Genomic DNA, 22,155 nt, shown 5'->3' with positions numbered 1-22,155 from the left:
GGCCTGGAGAAGCCCGGGCTGGGGGCGCGCGGGACTCGGTTCGGGGAGGAGGGAGGGGGGAGGGGGGATGCGGCGGGGGCGGGGCCTAGGTGTGGGCGGGGCTACAGGCGGCCAATGGGCGCGCGCGTCCCGGGCCCCGCCCCGCCCCCCGCGGCGGCTGCTGCATAGTCATGAGCGCAGGCCGCGCTGCGTCAGCGGAAGCGGCGCGCGGCGGCTGTTTCCGACCCGATAAAGCGGCGTTGTCCCGGCGCGCCGGCCGCACTCTGCAGCGCTCTCCGCGCCCGCGTCCTGCCGCCGGCCGCCCGCCGAGGAGCAGCCGCCGCGGCCGCCTCAGCGCCGCTCCGCCCCGGGGCCCGCGCCCCCGCCGCCCCGCCGCCCGGCCGGCCCGGCCGCCCCGCGCCCCGCGGCCCCGGCCGCCGGAGACAGGTGAGCGGCCGCCGCCGGGCCAGGCCCGCACCTGGGGCCCCGCACCTGGGCCCGCACCTGCCGCCCCCGCCCCCGCCCCGCACGGCCGCGGCCCGGACCCCCGCCCCCGGCATCGCCTCCTGGGGAGGACGCCCCACGCCCCGCCCGGACGTCGCCTCCCGCTCCGCTCCCGCTGGGACGCCCGCCCGCACCCTTGACCCCTCCCGCCTCTCCGGCTGCACCTGCCCCTCCTCGTCCCCGTCCCGGCGGCCTCCCGGGCGTCCGGGCCCGCTCCGAGGGGTGCACCTTCCCGGGACCCTGCCGCGCCGCACCCCCGCCCCGGCCCCTCGGCTCGTCGCTCCCGGAGAAGCCCGGCCGCTCGCCCCGGGGCCACGACCTTGCCCTGCCTCCTCGGCCCGCACCTCCAACTTCCGAGCCCTCCCGCCCGCCCCGCACGCGGCCCCCGCGCCGCCGGCCGTCTCACCTGCGCCCCCGGGGCGGCGGCGCCCGTCCTGCGGCCCAGCTCGCCCTGCAGCGGCAGCCGCGCCTGCACCGGTCCCTTCCGCCCGCCCGCCGGTCCGGTCTGCATCCAGGGCCGGTTCCCCTTTCCCGGCGCCGACCTCCGCGCGCTTAACCCGTTCCTCCCCGGGCGGTGGCCCTGCGGGGAGCCCTCGGCCGCAGCTTCTCCCGGAGCACACGGGGGGGCGGGGGGGGCCACACGGAGCACAGCCCCCGTGACCTGTTTGCAGTGTTTCTAGAAGGTTGGGCAGGGGGGTCCTAGGGAGTGTTGTTTTTTTCCTTTGATGCCTCAGTGGAGCTGCAGGGGCCTGTGGTTTCTGGTTCTCGGGGTCTCCTGGCCTAGGGCCTGGGGAGCAGGGGGAGTCTGAGGGCCCGAAGCAGTCGTGGGGCCACGCGTTTGTCAGAACCTAAGCCCGTTTTTATGGGAAAACCCGCTGGCTCTTCCCAGGGTTCTGGGCCCGGCCCTCGCCTTCCTCCTGCGGTGCGGGCGGCAGGTAGGGTCAGGCCAGCCTTTCCTCTGTTTTGTGCTGGAAGGAGAAAAGGCAAGAAAAGCTGGGGACATGGTCTGCGGATTGAGAAGTGTGACAGCGGTTGGGTCAGAGACGGGAGCCCCTCACCTCCTTTCCAAGGCGGGGTGGTTTCTGCTAAGCCTGAGCGAGGTGTGGAGGGCCCGGAGTGCGGAATGCCTGGGAGAGGCGCAGAGTCTGCTGGAAGGAGGGAAGGGGCAGAGCGCAGGCCGGCGGGAGTGACCGCCGGAGGAGGAGCGGGTGTGTGTGGGGAGGTTGCCTTCGCATCGGGAATTGCAGCCCTGTCTGCTGATGGTTTTTAGGGCAGCAGCTGGACAGGAAAGAGGTGGCTCCTTTGAGGTTTGCGAGGCGTTGGAAACGCATGTGAGCCGGCGGTGTGGAGGGGCCCCTGGGGAGGCCGCCCGGCCTGCTCCTGGCTCCCTGGGGCCTGGGGGCGCTCCGGGCCCTGGAGGCAGTGCCGCAGCCATGCCCCCGGTGAGCGGAGGCCGGGCTGGGTGAGCTCCCAGGTGGTTTTCGGCTCTTACCATCCTGGCTGTCTCTGCCCTCAGCTTTGCTTCCTGGAGAGGAGGGAGGGGAGAGGGGGCGGAGGGTCTGGAGGTCCCAGGCCCTCCAGGTCTGCCCGTGAGGCGGCTGCGACAGCCGTTGGCTCCTGGCTCTCTCCCACGGGGGAGAGCGGCCAGCGTCTCGGTTGCTGGGTGTGGGGTTGGTCTCAGGGCCGGGGTTGGGGGAAGAGCAGTGGGCTGAGCTGGGGTCCGAGGCCACGCTGTGATTCTCTCATCGGGGTGCCTGCTGTGCCTGTCACTCCGCCTGTCCCCCAGGCCGGAGCCCAGCCCCGCGTCGCCCCAGGGGTGGTTTGTGACTCAGCCTCACGGGCTGGCACTGAGCGAGGGTCTGGCGAGCGCTGTAGGTGGCAGACAACCCCAAATTACTGGTGCCCTCTTCGGAAACACCCCTGGCAGCGCCCAGCCTGTAATTTGTGGGGCTGGAATGTGCTGGAAGCCGTGTTCCTGCTGCGGACAGGCGCTGGCCTGGTCTGGTTCCCCGGGTTTCTGTGATCACAACAGTACCCGCTGTGAAGGCGCTCGGCAGCACCCTGTTAGGTGGCTGCCTGGACGCGAAGCCAGGACACCGAGCAGAGGTCTGAGCAGAGAGAAGGAAGAGCCCCCCCCCCCCCCCCCCCCCGTACCTTCCCCCAGGGGAAGAGCAGCCGCAGGGGAAGGGAAGGGAAGGGAAGGGAAGGGGTGGGAGAGGACCCTGGAGCTCGGCTCCCGCTGTGCAGGGGGCTCCAGGCCAGGCTGGCCGCCCCTCCCCCGCGGCCCCAGACAAGGCCCCCTTGTTTAGATTAGCTTAATTACCCTCCCCAATCAATGAACAAGGGTCTTTTTAGATGTGGGACTTTCAAAGTGCTGGGCCTTTCTGTTTTTTAAGGTATCAGATGCTGAGCCTTTGTGAAATCAGGCACCTTTAGGGACCTGGGAGGTGGTGGGCCTTTTAAACGCCACAGGAGGCGTCCCTGGTCCCCGCCTGAGATCCGAGGGCCTGCTGCCCTTCGGGTGGGAACCGGGGGTGCTGGCGGGTGTGGGGGCCGAGCAGTGCGCTTTCTCTAAGTGACTCTCAGAGGAGGCATTTTAAGAAGATTAACACTGCTGACCTGGAGGCCACAGCAGAGTCCACGTTCTGCTCTCCTTTTGAGGCTGCATTCCCCTGGCCCCCCTCCCCCAGGCAGCGCAGCACAGCATCGAAGGCCTGAGCCGATGCCCAGGGCTGGGGTCTGGTGCCCGGGCTGGGGCGGCGCCCGCCGAGTGCTCACCTGGGTCCCGCCATCCCCGGCAGGCCGCGGTGTCCCGCTTCCCCTGCAGACCGTGGCTTTAAGGACACCCCGCTGCCTGCAGGGGGGCGGCTGTGCCCTCAGAGGCAATAAGCCGACTCTGCCTGCACTGCTTCCCGAGAGGCTGGGGAAGTGAGCAAGCGCCCGGAGGTACAGACAAAGGCTGAGTGCCGAGTGGCTGTTTGAGGTGAGACAGGGTCACACAGAGTCTGCCCACCCCACCCCAGGGTACACATGGTGCTTGGCCTTGGCCCCCAGGCCCCGGCAGGTCCTCGGCAGCTGACGGGATTTGCAGAGCCTCTCAGCCCCCCAGGCTGGCTGCCTGGCCCGCAGCCCAGGTGAGGGAGCCTGGTTCAGCCCTAAGTCCTGGCGCTTCCGTCCTCCCAAACCTGGTGGAGGGTTCCGCTGGCAGCGAGGGAGCTGCGTTCCTGAGCCGGAGCTGAGAGGCTGCGCCGCGTGCAGCGGGGACTCCACCTGGGCCGCGCGGGAGCCGGGAGCGCTGGAGCCAGCGGGCTTGGTCAGCGACCAGGTTCTGCCCGGTTTGTGGAAAGGACGCTCCTGCCTGTAAAATACAACAGGTGCCGGGAGGGTGCGCACGCGGTCGGTCCGGGGCGCCCGCTGCGCCCGCACAGGTGCCGCCGACAGCCCAGGCCCGCAGACAGTACCGCTCCTCGCGGCCAGCAGTTGAGTCATCGTCTCGGGAAAATGCATTGATCCCGAGAGGACGGCTCTGGTGTGGAGCGGGAAAGGTGCTCTGAGGGGGGGCCGGCCCTCAGGCCGGAGGCGGCCGGGGCACGGCCAGAGGGGAGCAACCAGGCTCTGCACGGACACGGCCATTCACAGGTGAGGAGTGACGGAACGGGGCTGTTACGCCGACCTCTGAACTCTTCCCTGCTGACTTCCAGCAGCTGTAAAGGCGGTTTCTAGAATATTGTGAATACAGACGTCTAAGTGCAGGTCACACGCCTCGCGGTGAAGGGCTGGGTGGGGCCCCGCACCCTTTAAAGCCTGCTGGGACACGGACGTGCTTCCCCTCTTCCTGGGCTGTGTGTGCCGCCTCCTCAGGAGTGTCCGAGGCTCTGCTTTCCTGCTGCAGGGAACTGACCACCCCACTTCTCCGGGCAGGGGTGCTGACCGCTCAGACCCTGCTGGTGGGGAGGTGTGACACTCACCCTAACCCCACCCCACCCGCCCCGGGTCCAGGGCATCTTCTCATCGTCATCAGCACAGACCCGTGGCAGGAGAGGGGTGTCGTGGGTCTGACCGGCGGGACCGTGCCTCAGCCTGTGCTCTTGGGAAGGGAGGCGGGCCCCCCCGGAGGCCTCGCTTCCTGGCAGCTCGCGCGGTTGCTGGGTCTGCCCTGACCGCAGCCGTGTAGCTGGCTGGTGGTTTGTGAAGCCCCGGCCACAGCTGGGGCCGTGGGAACGCTGACCTCCGACCTCACCGGCCGCTGGGAGCCGCCCACACCCGGAGGAGCAGGGGCTGCTGGGCCCTGGGCTCCGGGTGTCTGGCCTCCTGACCCCCGGCACACCTGTCACTGTTAGCAACGCACAAACAAACAGCTCGGGTGGGTCCCCGGAAGGGCCCTCAGTGAGAGGGTCATCGACCTGCCCCGGGTGCCAGCCCCGCCTGTTGCTGGAACATTCCAGGCGAGGAGTGCCTTCGGGTGGGAGGAGGGATGTGAAGGGCCTTGGCTGGGGCTCTCGGGGCTGCACTGTGCGCGGAGGTTCGTGGGGACACTGGTCTGCGTTCCCACACCTGCTGCGGTGCTTCCACCTGTTCCTGAGCCGGGGTGGGTGCGGGTCCGGGGTAATGGGCCTGGTGCGGCTCGTTGGTCCGGAGGTGAAGCGCCTGCTTCCCGGTGTGGCTGGAGGCAGGTGTTTCCCGGGCTGGTTAGGTGGACGCCTGAGGAGCGTGCTGCAGTTTTTAATTAGCCAGGAATGCTGCTGGCAGCGGAGAGGAGGGGGGGCGGGCTTGGGGGGCTCTGCTCCTGTGGCCGCTGGGAGGTGTTCTGCCTCCGGTTCCAGTGCCGGGAAGCATGTCGCCGCCAATGTGGACGTGTGTTCGGGGACAGAAATGTCCTCAGACTGAGGAGGCCTTTGCCCAGGGGTAGGGAGGCCAGGAGCTGCCCCCCTTTTCCCCGGCCGCCAGGGCCTGTGGTTCTCCTGACAGCACAGGAGACAGGGCAGGCGCACACCCCTCGCCCACTCAGGGCACGTGGCTGGAGGAGCCATAAAGCTGCCGCCTCCATTGGTTCCTCTTGGCATCTTGACCTTGACACTGAGTCAGGCTCCTAACCCGAAGGCTAGGGAAGGCCAGGGCTGCTTGTCCCAGACTCTCCCCCTCACCTCCCACCAGGGTGCTGCCTGGAACGGGACCGGGAAGGCGGGCTGCTTGTCAGCCCCTCGGCCTGCCTACTGCTACCCTCTGCTGGATGGAGCCAGGCCTTCCGGGACGGCCAGGGCCAGAACTGCTGCCCATGCTCCTGCACCCTGTCCAGGAGCACCCCTTCTGCACCCCGTGCCCCATGCGAAGGCAGCTCTGATTTGGGAGGGGGTGCGGGGTGGGCTGTGGAGCTGAGGCTGTCCGCTCTCTGCCAGCTCAGGCCCCAGCCCAGGGGCACAGGGAAGGGAAGCGCCCCCTGGAATTATCCGGGTGGCTAAGTGCTTTCGCTCCCAAGCGGGTCCAGAGGCCTGCGCCCTGTGCTTTAGCTGCAGCGGTCCGGCCCGGCCTGTGCAGGGAGCGTGTACGCCCTGGCGGGCCGTCCCTGGCCTCGCGTCCTTGGCCCAGAAACTGCCCGCTGATCCAAGCTCCAATTCTGTGTTGTAACCAGGGAGCGTAATGAGGATTTGTTCCTGGCACTCGCAAGCCTGGAAAATAACACTGAGGCCAGCCCGTGCAGCACCGGCCTCCCTGGGCCTCGCTCTCCGCAGGGCCGGCGGGCTGAGCTGAAGCACCGGTGCTCCCTTAGGGAGAAGAGGCGAGAGGTTCGGTAACTTGCCCAAAGCCACACAGTACGCGGCTGAGCAGGGTGAGCCCTGGAGCCACCGGGGAGTGTTGGGTCTTCGCTAACTCCGAGCGGGTGTGGGGGCTGCGGGCTGCCTCCCCCAGGAAAAGCGGGCTCCTGTACGTGCACTGAGAATGTGTGTGCACGCTCTGAGACCTCACGTCTTCCTTCCACACTGAGCCAGCCCGGGGGGGCCTCCGTAAGGAGGGCGTGCCCAGTGGAACTGGGACCCTGTGTCCGAGGACCCACCATGAGCCAGAGGCAGTGACACAGGAGCTCAAAGGCTGTGAGAGCCGGAGGCCGGACGGTGTCGGGAGCCAGGCGAGCGGACGGGCCGCGGGCCGGCCCTCGTGGCGTTGTCTCCGTTATCGGCCTGTCCTTGGTCCGTCCGGCGGTTGGCGCAGTGGCGGCGAGGCTGCGGGCAGATAAGGGCCTGTGCGTGTGTCCGTTGTGGTTGTGGGGCTCAGATAGGTCTGTGGGCCGTGGGGGAGTCTGGGAGCCGGACCAGCGGCCGTGGTCTCTGCGGCTCATGATACGGTTTGGAGAAATAGTTCTCGGCCATCTTCCTGTGGGTTTCCTCGGGATCCCTCGAACCCGGTCCAATCTGGGGATGGTTCTACCCACACAGTCCTGCCTGGGCTGGGAGCCCTCCGCGCGGGCCGGGACCCGGGGCCTCGCCCCACAGTGCTGCCTTCTCCTTCCACACACAGGCTGCTGGGCTGTAGGGACGTGCTGACCGCTCTGCGAAGTCATGGGCACAGGTGACTCCATCGCCCAGGCGGAGGGGCAGGGCCCCCAAGTGGGCTGTAGGCCATTTCTGACCTCTTTACTGGCCACCGTGGGGACCGAGGGAGCGGCCAGGCCTGTGTCCCTGGTGCCTCTGCGTCTCTCCTGCGCCCTGACCTGTGCCCCTGGGTCAGCCAGGCTTCTCTCCTGGACCCACCCCCCTGGGGCCAGCTCTCTGCCAACATAAGACCTCGAAACGTGGCGGTGCCTGAAGCCCCCGGGAAAGACAGTGCGAGCCTGGCAGACCCGGGCCTGCTCTGCGGGACCCACTCCCCTCCCCGCCCCCCGGGCAGCTGGGCGACCCGGGAGGTCCCCGCAGGCGCTGTGGCCAGACACTGTGGCTTTCTGGGCGGAGCGTCTCAGCCCTGCATGCCCTCCTGCTGGGCCTGTGGGGGGGGGGGGGGCAGGGTTTGGGGGCCACCACACGGGAGCCTGGCCGGTTCTGTTTGCCACAGCTGGTCTTCAGCCCCAAAACAGGATTTCTCACCTTTTCAGCCCATCCTGCCTTTTTTTTTTTTTTTTTTTTTTTTGCTGATTTTTAACCCTGGGAAGAACTTGTCTAGATTTACATTTTTTTTAATTGCAAGACGGTTTTATGCATGCAGTATTCGCTTCCAGCCTGAGCCACAGGTACCACGCTGTGCTGGCTGCCGTGGCATGGTCCCGCGTGTGCCCGTGGAGTGCCCTGCGTGTCCCCCTTCCCCGTGGGGTGATGTCGGCAGGCCGCCGTCTTTGCAGGGAGTAACTGAGTTCGGATGGTTCACGTGTGGCTTGTCCCTCCGGGCACACGGCCGTGTCCGAGGGACCTGCCCTGAGCCTCCTGGCGGAGGCGCTGCCTCCAGGCTGCCTTGGAGAGCCAGAGGACCGGGGACTTGGAACTTCTGTTTAAACTTTCACCCAAGGATGTTCATTGATTTTAGGGAGTGAGTGAGAGAAACAGGGATCGCTCGCTCCTGTGTGTGCCCTGCCGGGCATTGAACCCGGCCTCTTGGTGGAGGGAACGCCGCTCTAACCAGTGAGCCACTGGCTGGGCGGCCGGGAGCGTCTCAGTCCGCCCTCCCAGCGGTGTGGAGCTGGCAGTTCTTTCGCTGACCGCTCCAGCCCCGTGTGCCTGCGTGGGGGCGCTGTCTCTGGAGCCGTGGCGGCCTCCTGTGCCAGGAAGCAGGCGCCCTCCGAATGTAGCCGGGGGTTGGCCAGGGCCGCCCGGAGGGTGGGCAGCGGCACCGAGGCACTGGCCGCATAGCCTTCAGCCCGCGGCTGGGCCTGTGGCCAGCAGGTGGGCCCACGGAGCAGAGGCTGTGGGACAGGGTGGCGCTCAGGCCTCACGGTGCCTCTCCTCCACTCCGCCGCCCTGCGTGGCCGGGCTGTGCGTGTATGTGGGACCAGCCTCTCGGCCTTCCGGCCGCCTGGCGTGGTTTCCTGTTTGGCGAGAGCCGGTGGCCGTGGCTCGTGGTAACTGGCCTTGGGGAGGTGGCAGAGGAAGGCGCCGCTGTCACGGAGCGCGGCGTGGTCAGGTCACATGTGCTCGCCACTTCCTCCTCCCCGGGCTCGCCGGCGGGGCGGCCTTGGGTTCAGCGGCGGGCAGTCCGAGCCCCGGCCGAGAGGGGGGCAGGAGCACGGGGAGGGCTGGCAGGAGGGCGGCCTCGCTGGCCTTGAGCCCGAACCCCACGCCCAGGGCAGCCAGGCGGGCAGCCCTGCGCCCGGCGAGAGGCCCGCCGCCCGCGCCCCACACGTGCAGCTGCACCAGGTGCGCCCCGAGGGGCTCCGGCTTCTTCCCCACTCGGTCTTCCCTTCGCTCCCTCTGTGCTGGGCTAACCCTGGACGCAGCTTCAGCACACGCCCCCGCCCCGGCCGGCCGCGTGGCCAGCCCAGGGGAGCCCCGGCCGCCGCCTCCGCCACCCGGCTCCTCCGACGGGTGCCAGCCCTCCCTCTGGTGCTCAGGTCAGGCGCAGGCGAACGCCTGGTCTCTGGTTTGACTGTCTCCGAGGCCCAGAACGCCGTCCGTTCCTCAGTGCCCGGGGCTGCCCTCCTCCTTTCTTAAGCTTAGAGTCCACCTTTCGTTCCTTCTCTTTCCTTCTCTTTTCTTTCTTGCTTTCTTACCTGCTTTTTTTCCCTGCACGAAACTAAATTGCTCAATCTTGTTCTAAAGGAAACTGCAGAAGGGAGGACTGACTGAAAAGTTATGAAAAGGTTGTGTAATGAGCATCTCGGGGTGAGAATTCCTGTACCCATCGAGGGACCCTGTCCCCCCTCCCACTCTAGCTGGGTGGGTGGTTTCTGACCTGGTTGGGTCATGGATTCCTTTTGGGCCACTTTCCCACAAAAACACACAATCCCATTTTCTACAATTTAGGGAGTGCGTGCGCACGGCTCTTCTCACGCCCATCCCGGGCGGGTCTCCCAGCCGCGCGGACCTGCAGGGCTGGCCGCTTCGTCCGCCTCTGGGCCCTGCAAGACAGGAACTTGGCTGCCAGTCTGAGTGGGGGATGGGGGTGGGGGTGCTCAGTGCCCCCAAATCAGGTGGACGGACTGGCGCTGGCGTGGGCAGGCTGGCCCCGAGGGGTGGCTGGAGAAGACCCCGGAGGGGGGTGGCTGTGGTTCCTCGTTGTGACCGTGGTGAGCAGCTACTGCCTGCAGGACGGGTGGGGAGGGAGGGGCACGTGCCTCGGAGGCAGCCTGCGGCGGTGCCGGGCATGGCGGTGCAGTGCGGTGCCCGTTCCTCTGTGGAGAACGTAGGGTGGTTAAAATTAGCAGTGAGAGCCGCAGCGCGAAGGCCGTCCAGAGCATTGAGCAATGTGGCGCCAAGATAAGGCCTGGGAGCGGGTGGAATTCCTGAGCCCGGCCTGCGGGCAGAGATGGCGCTCGGCGGCTCCTGACCATGGGGCGGGGGTACCCTGAGAGGCCCACTCTGCCTGCGGCCGGGCCACCCGCCTGCCCAGCCTTGCCCGCCAGTTCCCTGGCGGCCCCCGGCAGGGTCACGCGCAGGGCCCACGGGTCTCTGGCACGTGGCCGCCTAGTTCCTCTCAAGTCAGGCCCGTGACCCTCCAGCCGGCCTCGGGGTCAGCGGAGGCTCGGGCGGCCCAGCTGCGCTCGAGCCCGGACAGCCCGCGTCCCACTGATGTGCAGCACCCTTCCCGCCGTCGGCGAGCGGCTCGGTCCTCGCAGCCTGTGCCCGGCCGAGGGGGAGTCACTGACGCCCGGCCGCCCCTGAGCGGCCAGGAGGCTCCGGACGCCGGTGTCCCTCTGCCGGCTGCCTCTTCCACCGGCAGGCAGGACCCCGCACCCTGCGGTGCTGCGGCTGTCGGTGTGCGGGCGGCCACAGGCCATGAGCAGGACAGAGTCAGACAGAGGAACTCCGTGAGCATGGGGACTTGTAGGGTGTAGATGTCGTTTGGGATGGGGGGAGGAAGAGGGGGGTCTGAGATTTCAGGAGTGGAAGTGGGCCGTTCACAGGCGCCTCCTGAAGCAGGTTTTCTGTCCGAATCCCTAAGCAGGAAAGGGGGCGGGGCTCAGAAAACAAAACCCCAAACCCCTGGCTTTGATGGGTGGCAGCCCTGAAAGAATCGGCCTGCAGGGCGCCTTCCTGGGACACCTGCCACCTTGCCTCGCCTCGGGACCTGTCTGACCGCCGTGCCGCAGTTCCGCTCTGTGCGTGGTGCTCACACCCTGCGCTGCGCCGCACTGAGGCTGGAGCTCCTCCCCAGGGTCTGAGCGGCAGGGGCTCCGGAATCCCTGCTGCCCAGCCGCAGGCGCACACCACGCGGAGCCGAAGGGACGGTCCCCGCGGTGGCTGCAGCTGCCCGGGGAGGGACGGGTGCTGGGGGCTGGCGGGCCCTGCGCAGCTGCTGCTCTGAAGAGGGCGCGTGGTGACAGGGCGCAATGCACCTTCTGTGGCCTACAGAGGAGGGGGGGGGGGGGGAGGAACAGCGATGTGAGCCCAAAGCATGGACCTGCCCAACCCCTACCGGGATCGAGCTCGGAACCCGGCACGGGCCCGGCCGGGAACCTCACCAGCACCCTTCGGTGCCCGGGATGCCGCCAGCCGCCGAGCCACACCAGCTGGGCTCGCGTTGTGTAGACTCACCGCGCTCAGAAGATCTCTAACCAGGGGCATGCGTGCGTACTGTCCGTGACCGTCCGTGAGTGGCCCAGCCTAGGTCTGAGGCGGCATCCCGGTCCCGGCTGTTCTTGGAAGGGACTGGGCTGGAGGAGGGCCGCCGCCTGCGGGGAGGTGGTCGGAAGGGGCAGCGCGGCCCTGGCCCCGCCTGAGGCTCTGCCTTCGGAAGGCGCCGTCACGCCCAGGTGGCCTCACCTGCCAGGCCGCGGCAGCTGAGTCACGTTGCTGCAGATCACACCCGCAGGACAGGCTGTTCTGTGCTGCGGTCACGTCTTCCCGTTAACACGTCTGTGTGCGTTTACGGCGTGTCTCCCGGGTTTCCCGCCGCCTGCAGGCCTGTCTCTGTGCCGAGGCCCTGGGTGTGGGGCCTCAGGGTGGGGAAAGGCTGCCCGGCCTCCTGGCTGGGGCCTGGGGTCGCACGGTGGCGCTGCGCCCGGGGAGAGCCCTGCGTGTGCCGCGGTGGGGCGTGTTCTCCGGGATCGGGAGGAGCGTTTCCCGGCCGCGCACGGAGGTGGGTGTGGGCGGCGTGCTCCAAGCACATAGAGGGCTGCCCTCTGTGTCCCACCCCCACCCATCCACCTTCTCTTCAAGGCCAAGACCAAGGCCGTGGTAAAGCTTAGTCCTCCGGGCGAGCGGTCTGCCGCAGGCCCACACGGCTGCAGCCCGCATGGCCATGTGTGTTCCAGGCGAGAGCTTCGTTCCTGGGGCCCGTTAGCTCCGGCCGGGAAAGGCCGGAGCTTTTCTATGAGTGATTTTAAAAATCCCCCCAAGGATGTGTGTGTGTTGTTTAATTGATTTCAGAGAGGAGGGAGAGGAAGACAGGGATGGGAGGGAGACATGGACTGGTTGCCTCCTGTGCGCACCCCTGCGGGACCGAGCCCGCGGGAGAGCGGCCCGCGGGAGGGCAGCGCCTGTCTCGGTGCCTCCTGGGAAACGCGCTCTGAGCTGTCACTCACTCTGGGCGCCCTGTTTTGGGAGGGACCACAGGTCTCTGAGGAGAGAACATGCTGGAAGGCACAGATGCGGTCTGTTGCAGGGGTGCGTGCTGCCCTCCTGGTGAGAGACCGGGATGGGGTGCACCTCAGGCTGTTAGCTTCCTGGAGGCGGAGGGCAGGCCCCAGTGAAGACTGGCCGTCTGCCCGGGCCCAGGCCACCTCTTGGTCCCAGATCCGTGCCTAGAAGGGAGGCTGCACTCAGACCCCGCCGGCGGCCGCATGCTCCTGCCTTTCAGGGCAGCGGGGAGGGGGGATTGGGCTCCCAGGGCCCTGCCCTCTGGGCACGGGACAGCCCCTCTCTCAGGCTGTAGGCGGTTCCATCCCGAGAAGCACGTCTCCAGACACCCCCCGTGACTGACATGGGGAGTTCTGCAAGCTCTGGGGGTGCCCCCCCCCGAGTCGCCACTCAAGCCCATTCTCTGCGGCTTCGGGGTCTCTGGGGAAGACACGGGCCTCACGTTTGCAGATGTGCCGGCCGGCGGAGCCGCGGCCCCAGGAGGAGCGCCCGGGTCCCCCGTGGCCGCTGCTCTGCGTGTCCGTGTCCGTGTCCGTGTCCGCACCGGCCTCCCGCCCTCCGCCGCGGGCTCTCACCTGTGCTGCCTCCGGCTGTCCGGCTGTCCGGCTTCCCCTCCCGGTCCGTCTGCGTCTCAGGACACGTCTTCGGTGGCCCCGGAGTGACCGAGGGCCGGCCTCCCAGGAGCTTCGGGCGATCTGTTCGGGCGCCGGGGTCCTGTTTCCCCTTCTCCGCGCTGCAGCCTGGCCACGCCGAGGCCTGTGCCCGCACCGGGCAGCGGTGGGTGTGGAGGCTGGCGGCGTGAGCAGCTGGGGAAAGCGGGAGCCGCCTGAGTGCGGGGCGGCGCGGCCGGCTGGGTGTGAAGTGGAGGCCTGGGAGGTGACGGGAGCTGGGGGAGCCGGTGGGGAGGGAGGACTGGCGGGTCCTGTGGCTGCCAGAGCCCACGACGTCAGGCCAGACCCCGTGGTGCAGCAGGAGCGCCCGGGGCCGCGGGTGTGAGGAGTGGGAGGTTGTGGGGGGCCCTCTGGGTCTGCGCTGGCACCTGCTCTCCCCGAGGGGCCTCGCTGGGGCCTGCAGGGTGCAGAGTCCTGGGGGAGGGAGCGCCTGCTGAGGGAGCGGCTGCGTCCCCCTCCCGGGCTCAGGCGGTGTCGGTGTCGGGTAGGGTTTCTGCCTTTCTGCCCCTCCCAGCTCCGCTCTGAGCAAACAAACAGCTCCCAGTCCCCGGGCCTCCGGCCAGATGAGAAATATTTTGGGTCTGGTGACCTTTTTCTTGGGGTCTCCGTTCACCGTGCGAGGTTGTGACCGGGATTCGGTTTCCGAACGGGAGGCACAGCTGGTTTTCAGAGCGGCAAATAAGGGAAAGAATGAGGGACTGGGCGGCTGTCTCCGGACGCTCCCCTGGGAGGGACGTTTTTATAGACGCCAGATGTCCTCCCAGCTCCGGCCAACTTTCCGTCCAAAGTGGGGGTGCCCGAGCCAGCCCCCTTCACAGGGCCCGGGAGCCAGGCCTGGGCTCCGTGCAGCACACCTGCCCGCGGCCCCAGCCACCACCTACCGCTGCGGCTCGGCTCTGTGGGCCCCGCCCCCCCACTGCGCCCTGCAGGCCCCCGGCTCAGAGCGGCAGGGCAGCGTGCGAGCCGTGAACCCCGAGAAGGAACGGGGAGCAGAGTCGTCCCCGACCTCTGTCAGCTGGTGAGGGGCGTGTTCACCTGCTGAGAGCCCGCCAGCCGCCCGCTCCCTGGCCACGGCTCCCCCACCGCACCGTCGTGGACCCTGCACCCGCCACTCCGCGTCCGGCCTGGGCACGCACCGCACAGGCGGGGCTGTCTGCTCGGCCGGGCCGGTGCCCCTGCGGGGCGGTGGCTGCGGGAAAGCCCCGGAAGCTTTGTGCTTGGGTGGTGGCAGCTGGCCGACTGCAGCCCTTGGCTGTGGCCTGGGCGCCCGGACCCGCCCAGATGGCCGGGATGGGTGCATGCTGATCCTAGAGTGACTGGCACAGCCGAGACGTCCTCAGCTGTGGTCCGTCACCTCGGACGCCGACTCGGACACGCTGCTGTCTGGGAGCGAGGGAGCCCGAGCAGGAGGGCGCACTGAGCACGGTCCTGAGTGCCCGTCGCACCCGTGCAGGCTGACCTCACGCTGGAGGGAGGAGTGGATTCTGCGTGGCCGTGGCCGGGCCACCTTCTGCTCCAGTTTGAGGACCTGCTCTTCCAGGACAGTGAGCATCACCTGTGTCACCCAGCCCCAGGGCAGCCGCTGGTGCTGTCCCCTCACCCACGGGACAGGGGGAGCGTGCCGTGTGTTTGCGATTCAGACTCGGCCCCTGCCCCCTGCACCTTTCCTGCCTCGGGCCAACAGACTCTGAGCTGGCTTCAGGTGCAGGGCGGGACTAATCTTTGTTTCAGGGGGGCTGCCTGTCTCACAAGCGTCTGTGCTGGGCTGGTCAGACCGGGACATAGGAGTGAGGTCCTTGGGCTGGTCTGTGGGGCCCTGGCCGACCTGGCTGCCCCCCCTCAGTGACCCTGGAGGCTGCGCTGGGCCTCACTGAGCTGGCCACTTGCTGGGGAAGCCGTCAGTCGCTCGGGCCGGGCCTGGCGTTGTTCTGAGTTGGCCTCCAGGTCCTGTGGAGGCTGACGCCGTAGTATTGAGGGCGAAAGTGAGGGATAGCGAGTCTGGCGCCAATGCTGCCTAGGCCCCCGCTGCACACCACCCAGGGGAGGGGGCGCCAGCGGCAGGGCTGTGTGTCCGTTGGGTGAGGGGGCGCCAGTGGCAGGGCTGTGTGTCCGTTGGGTGACGGGGTGCCAGTGGCAGGGCTGTGTGTCCGTTGGGTGAGGGGGTGCCAGTGGCAGGGCTGTGTGTCCGTTGGGGGGTGAGGGGGTGCCAGTGGCAGGGCTGTGTGTCCGTTGGGGGTGAGGGGGTGCCAGTGGCAGGGCTGTGTGTCCGTTGGGTGAGGGGGTGCCAGTGGCAGGGCTGTGTGTCCGTTGGGTGAGGGGGTGCCAGTGGCAGGGCTGTGTGTCCGTTGGGGGGTGAGGGGGTGCCAGTGGCAGGGCTGTGTGTCCGTTGGGTGAGGGGGTGCCAGTGGCAGGGCTGTGTGTCCGTTGGGTGAGGGGGTGCCAGTGGCAGGGCTGTGTGTCCGTTGGGGGTGAGGGGGTGCCAGTGGCAGGGCTGTGTGTCCGTTGGGTGAGGGGGTGCCAGTGGCAGGGCTGTGTGTCCGTTGGGTGAGGGGGCGCCAGTGGCAGGGCTGTGTGTCCGTTGGGGGGTGAGGGGGTGCCAGTGGCAGGGCTGTGTGTCCGTTGGGGGGTGAGGGGGTGCCAGTGGCAGGGCTGTGTGTCTATTGGGGGGTGAGGGGGTGCCAGTGGCAGGGCTGTGTGTCCGTTGGGGGTGAGGGGGTGCCAGTGGCAGGGCTGTGTGTCCGTTGGGGGGTAAGGGGGTGCCAGTGGCAGGGCTGTGTGTCCGTTGGGGGGTGAGGGGGTGCCAGTGGCAGGGCTGTGTGTCCGTTGGGGGGTGAGGGGGTGCCAGTGGCAGGGCTGTGTGTCTGTTGGGGGGGGGCTGCCAGTTGCGTCTGGTCACCCAGGCTGCAAAACTGACTTTCAGGAAATGAAGTTAAAGGAACTGAAGCTGTGCGGCTCCTGCTCTTCGTCCCAGCCGTGTCCTTGAGGTCGCTCCTCTTCACTGACTCCGCTCCCAGGGCCAGGTCTTAGGTGGCTCCTTGGGGCCCAGCACTGCCCTCTCCTGGGGCACCAGGCCCGGGCGTGGTCCGAGCGAGTGGCTGGGCCTGCCCTGCAGCCTGGGGTTCTTCTCCTTTTCCTCTCCGCAGCTTCCACTTCTCCCGTAGGCAGCCGAGCTAATATTTATCCTGCAAAGCATCCTAACGATGCCGGAGGCGCGCCTGCAGGGACTGCTGAAGGGAGCTATTGTTGCCGTAAACTGAGGCACTGTGCACAATGGCGGCTGTGTCTGAACTTGCAACCTTCCACCCAGCAGTTGGTTTTGTGCACAGATAGACTTGTTGGCAGTTCCCGAAGAGCGAGGGCTTTATCTCTGTGGCTGCCTTCGGCTGGGCTGGGCGGGAGAGCTGGTGGGAACGGGTCAGGAATGCTTCAGGTGCTGCTGGGCTGGGATTGGCCAGCTTTTGAGGGATGACTTTTGCACTAGAGCCCTGCCTTTCTCCAAACTGTTCCTTTAAAGCTGGAGAGGGAACACTGGCCTCACCCGGAAGGAACGGGGATGTGAGTCCGAGAGGGGGTAGTGGGTGGTGGTGTCCACGTGTGGTCAGGTTCCGGCGTCAAGGAACCCGCTGATGGGACACACCCTGGTCAGTCACGGCTTCTCAGCGACGGAGCCCCTTTCTGGGCCGGTCCGCTGTCCCTCCGGCCGCCTCCTGAGCGGGAGAGTGGACAGGCGCCGGGCGGCCGAGTGGGGACCGGAGGCCGCTCCCACGTCCATTAGCCCCACGGGGTGGAGGGTCCAGGGAACCGCCCGGGAGGCGTGAGGTGTTCCCGGGCCTGCCCGGCCACGGGCCCCAGCGAGGCCGGTGGAGTCTGTTCTGTGGGACCTGAGACCTCAGTCCGGCCGAGCACGCCCTCCCGGGTCAGCTGACTCATCCTGCCCGCTGACTTCCTCCGTCTTCCTGCTGTTTGTCTGTCTCCCTCCTGACTCATCGAGCGGGTGTGTGGTCAGCACGCTGGGCTGCGGGCGGCCACTGGCGGCCAGCACACCCGGGAGGCGGCGTCCCACATGCACACGGCTCATCCCGGTCCTGGGCCAGTGTCCTGCGGCTTCAGAGTCATGCTGAAAAGATTGTAGGTTTGCTGAATGGTTGGGGGCACTGGGTTCCTCCAGGGGAAACCCCACTTTCTCGCTCACTTGGCCTCCCGGGCCATTCCCAGGGGTGTCCCTCCGCTGCATCGCTGACCGGATGCTGTGACGGACGTGCCTGTCGGAAACACGCTGTCACCGGCGCAGCTCTGGCTGTCGGGAGTGCATGCAGCCATCGCGCCGTCCGCGCCGGGACGCGTCTTCCCGGCGGGCACGGGGAGTGCCGTGTTCACGGTTCAGTGTGTGGCCGAGGACGGCAGGAACTGAGTGCCCTCCTGCCACCCGGCAGAGCCGCCCACGGTGCCAGGTGTGCCCTGGCCACCCCAGTTCCGCAGGAGGAGATGGGGCTCATTCAGTTCCAGTGTCACGTGAGTTCACGCGTGCCTGTGTGCGATGAGCTCGGGCCCCGCTCTGCCCAGGGGCTTTGTCTCCGAGTCCCTGAACCAGCGCCCATGCTCACGGAGGCCCGTCCGGCTCCGCGCAGGGCTGGCTCCTTGGGGGCGTCGGGTCATTCTTGCGCTTGTGGCCTTCCTGTGCCCCTCACCACTCAGCCGCCATCGTTGTCTGTCCACAGGGAGCTGGCTGGCCTCGGACGGTGTCTGAGCGGCCAGTGGTGCCAGCTGAGTGTGGACCCACACGGGGGGGGGGGTCCTTCTGTGGGAGGCGGAGTGCCCACGTCTGAGGGGCCGGGAACCGCCCGCCTCCCCCGCTCACCTGGACAGCAGGTGCCGGGAATGCCCACTTTCCTGGCGCAGCTGGAGGCCCACTCTTCGCTGCCCGGCAGGCCCCGGCAGGCCCGGACGCAGCGCCCCAGGTTAGCTGGGAGGGGCCCGTTAGCTGGTGTTTTTAGCTGAGACGCCCACGTGGGCCGCTGGCCGCAGGCAGGGAGGGTGCGGCCCGTCAGCCAGACGGAGCAGAGCCCCGCACTCCAGGCCCGGCCTCGCTGCAGGGCTGCTGCTCGGGAGAGGAGAGGGGAGGGCTGAGCCCTCTCCCCTCAATGGCCACCGAGCCTCACTGTCCAGGCCAGCCACGAGTTAGCCTGGTGCAGTGCTTTGTGGGAGAATCGGGATGAGCAGAGCAGGTGGGTGTGGCTAGGGGGAAGCACTTGACTTCAGTCCAGTGGGGAGAAGGCAGGGCGAGACCTGAGCTGCCAGTGGTGGGCTGTTGAATGAAAAGTCCTGTCATGTGGCTGAGGCCTGTGGTGGTCCTGTGACAGACCTGGAGTGGGTGCGGAGGGCAGCAGCGCCAGGCCGGCCTGCGTGGCCGGTCTCTGGTGGATGAAAAGGGCCAGGTGCTGACCTGACCGCTCGGGGGGGGGGGGGGGGGGCGCGTGGTGGTCTTACAAACTCAGACCTGAAGTCACCACAAAGGATGGTCTGGAAATTAAATATGTAACTACAAACAGGTTATAGTGGGCAGTCATGTCCTAGACCTAGGCGATGTTTTCCCTGAGAAAGATCAACTTAGATCTTCTTTCCTGAGCCCATTTGCCTTTTTGCCTCTAAGATAACATATCTGTGAGACGTCTGGGTAACTTGTAACTTCCTTTTTCTGGAGCCCCTGGGACACCACCAAATGTGGGGGGCGCCTGGACAGATGCCTCAAATTCCTTCATTATCGTGTTAATTGTTCCTGCGCTCACCTGAGTGTGTGTCCATCATTTACTTTTTATCCAATCCCAGGGGTTTCCCACCGCTTTGCTTTTTCCCGCCTCCTTACTCCATCACCAATGAATTTCATGTAACCCACCCCTGTCCCTCCTCTGATGGCAATGTATAAACACAGATGTAACCCACCGTTCTCCGGAGCGTTATCTCAATCCATTGAGGTTCTGCTTCCCGGCATATGTCAACAGTTTGGCTCAAGCTCACTAAAATTCTTTACAGGTTTCAATGGGTTTTTTTGTTAACACTGGGCACCACAGCTCGGGAGGGACCCAGTCCCTGGCCCTGGCTGGGAAGCTTCTGGATGCACCAAGTGCACCTGCAGGAGCCCCTGAGTCCAAAGGGGCTGTCGGACCTGCCCTGCCGCCCCCCTCCTGGGCATCTCCCCACCTGGCAGGACCTGTGGTGTTGGATAGGCCGGGCAGAAAGTTGTTTTGAAAGGTAGTTTATTACCTTATTTAAAATAAACTTTAGGTTTTATGGAAGCAGAAGGAATATGTTGTAGATCACCCAGTGATGCACCTTCTCCTGCATCCGTCCTCGAAGAGACCTCAGCGAGCTCACGTGCGCTGCTCTAGCCCCTGCTCCCCGCACTTCCTGTTAGCTGTCAGCTCCAGCCTGGTCGGGACACGCAGGGTTATTCTCCCGCTTCCCAGAAGCACCTCATTAATACAGAGCACCCTGTGTCTCCCCACTCCTGGCTCATGCTCCCGCCCTGGAATTTCCTAGGTGTGTGTGTTTGTTACGTTAATGAGGTGGCTTTTGGAAAGCGCTGGAGGGTGGGGGCTGGCTGCCAGGAGCCCCAGCCTGGTGATCAGAGGGCTGGAACCCTGCCCCCCAAGCCCCACCCCAGCTCTGGGAGGGGCCGGGCTGGAGGGGGGCTCTGGGCCGGCCTGGCTCAGTTGGGACTAGTGCTGAGCCTCGTAAACACCAGGGCGGCTCTGCCTTGGGGCCAGACCACCTCCGCGTGCCACGCGCAGCCGGCTGCGGGCACAAAGCCGCTCTGTGCGCTGCCTGCACGGCTCCCTCCGGCGGCCGCGGCCGTAGATCCTCGGAGTGAATCCGTGCTGGTGCGGAAACGGTTTCCCCGAGCTCTGAGCCTTCTGGCAGGTTGTCTGAGCCCAAGGAGGCATCCTGGCCCCCTGACAGCCCGCTGGCCAGCCACAGGCAGCGGCTCTGAGCGAGGGCAGCTGCGGACAGCTCCCTGTGGGGCCTGGCCTCCTGGGGCGAGTCCGGCAGAGCCGGGTCCCGGAGCCCGTGCGGGGGGCGGGCCTGCTGCGGAGCGGGGAAGCCCGCTCACGCGCGGGAACGTGTGTTGCCAGGCGTCCGGTCCGTGTGGGAAGGACTGGTTTTGAAGAAGGCGTCTGACGGCGCTGGGCCTGTCCGCCTTCACTCCAGAGGTGATGGTGGAGAGCAGAGAACGGGGTCTCGTCTCTGGAGGGGGAGAAGGGAGCTGTGGGGAAAGAAGCTCAAGGCGGGCCGCCCCCTCCCTCGCCTCCCGGCAGGGCTGGCCCTGTGCTGAGACGGAGAGGGAGGAGGGCCTGTGACACCACGGCTCCACGGAGGGTGCTGAGCGACCGGGACTGCACCCCGGCCAGGGAGCAGAGTGGCGAGGGTGGCTCTGGTTCGTTCGGCCCGGAGGGAAGGAGCAGATGTAGTCAGGCCAGAGTCACCTGGAGGCTGTCTCCAGCCGTCAGATTCACCGTTTGATTCTGACAACTTTGGAGTGTGTTCAGACTTCCCCCTTAAAACACGGGCGGTTCGGGCTTGCCTGACATCGGACCACAGGGCAGCCGCTCCGTTTCCCTGTGCGTGGCGCCCTCTCCGGAGGGCAGACCCCAGGCGGGAGCCACTCTGGCTGGCGGGGTGTCAGCATGGCGCAGTGTGGGGCTCCTGCCCAGCCCGTCTCTGAGGTCGGTGCTGGGTCTGTCTGGGACAAGAGGGACTTTCAGATTTCCATCGCTGGTTGTCATGAGTGTCCCTGGGCAGCCTGGGACCTGCGTCCCCTCCTGCTGGGAGCGACGGAGGCCGAGGAGGCTGGCCCTGGCCGGGCGCAGGGGCAATCGGACCCGCCCGCGGGGCTGCTCACCTGCCGCACAGGCGGCCCTGAGGCTGCGTCTCCCTGCGGCGGCACGGAGCTGTGCGTGGGGAAGCGGCTGCCTGTTGCCATGGCAGCCACAGCCTCACTGCTGCTGGAGAGCTGGTCCTCACGAGGGGCTGGGGATGTGGAGAAGGGGAGAAACCCTTGACTTTTCATTGAAAAACAGGAAGCCTCCTCAGCCCAGGTGCCAACCAGGGACACGTGAAGGCGGCGGCAGAGGTGTGAGCCCGGCTGTTTCTGGACGGCGACGGTGGCAGCGCGTCTGCTGGGGGCAGTTCGCCGTTCCATGCCAGTCCCCCCCGTGGGCCTCTGGCCGGGAGCCCGCGGCCACCAGCGGGTTCAGAAGTGGTCTCAGGGAACAGCATGCCAAGGCGTGCCTGCTGCTCTTCTCCGTCCTCAGTGCGGCTCTGGAACGCGACAGGTTCAGCATCGCGTCTCCTCATGGTCTCCATCCAGCGGGCCCCATCGCCTGCCGCTGAGGGTCTGCTCCCGGCTCCTGTCCATGGCACCTGGAGAGCCGCGCAGGAGGGGTGGGGCCCGGACACGTCCGATGGGGTCACCAGCTGGTGCCACTTCTGAACGTGGCCGAGGGCAGGGCCCGTGTTGAATGCGGGTGTGCAGACAAACTGCTGTGGCCACACCCAGCCGCCCTGGCCAGAGGCCGCCTGCCCGGGCGGTGTGGTGCGCATGTGTCGTGTGCAGGCGTGATTCAGCCACACTGCGAACACGCATGGCCTCTGACCGCCGGCGGAGGGGTTGGTCACTGGAGGTGGCCGTCGCGTCACCTCGAGTGTGTGGCTCCGGGCGGAGGCTCAGGCCGGACCCGAGCGCGGGAGCCGGTCAGGATGGCCCAGCCGGTGGCCGGAAGTCACGTGTTTGGCATCACTTGCCCTTGAGTGAGAAGCAGGACAATAGAGGAAGTTGTTGGTCGGAGCCATTGTCGGCTCACTTATCTGAGAGCATCTGCACAGCAGCCCGTGCTGCCGGTGAGCGGCCCCGGGCGAGGGCCTGTCCCAGCGCTCTGCCCTGAGCGAAGGCCGGAAGAGGCCCAGCGTCCACGTGGCCGCTCCCCCGCAGCGGAGGCGGCTCCGGTGCAGAGCCCGCTTTCTGGGGAGCAGGCAGCCCCCGGGCTGCTGCCTTGCTCAGCGGGGAGCGAGCTTGCCGAGCTGTGGCCGGGGGCTGTGCACGTGCCCGCCCCGCTGACAGGACGCTCACGTGTTTGTCATTTCCGTCAATATAGGTGCCAGCGACGCTTCCTGGGTAACTGTCCCGGCCGCTGCGTGGGCGCTGCCTGGCGAGGGAGCCGCCGCGTTAATGCCTAGACTCCTTGGCTAACAGGTAACCACGCCCTCCGGTGCCCGGGCCCTCCGGAGCG

General features: G+C 67.1%; 1 protein-coding gene across 1 annotated transcript in view; it reads left to right on the top strand.

Annotated features, from left to right (window-relative positions):
* The first annotated feature begins 215 nt into the window (after window positions 1–215).
* The window catches only part of SLC45A4 (solute carrier family 45 member 4), a 35,273-nt gene continuing 13,333 nt past the window's right edge, over window positions 216–22,155 (top strand). Inside the window, exons 1-2 of the mRNA XM_084864949.1 lie at window positions 216–426; window positions 22,021–22,118. The gene's annotated coding sequence lies outside the window, so the exon portion shown is untranslated. The remainder of the gene's footprint in view (window positions 427–22,020; window positions 22,119–22,155) is intronic.

Source organism: Pipistrellus hanaki, assembly GCF_964339955.1.
Source record: "Pipistrellus hanaki genome assembly, chromosome: 17".
Classification (NCBI taxonomy): Eukaryota; Metazoa; Chordata; class Mammalia; order Chiroptera; family Vespertilionidae; genus Pipistrellus; species Pipistrellus hanaki.
This window is presented reverse-complemented; position numbering and strand designations above follow the sequence as displayed.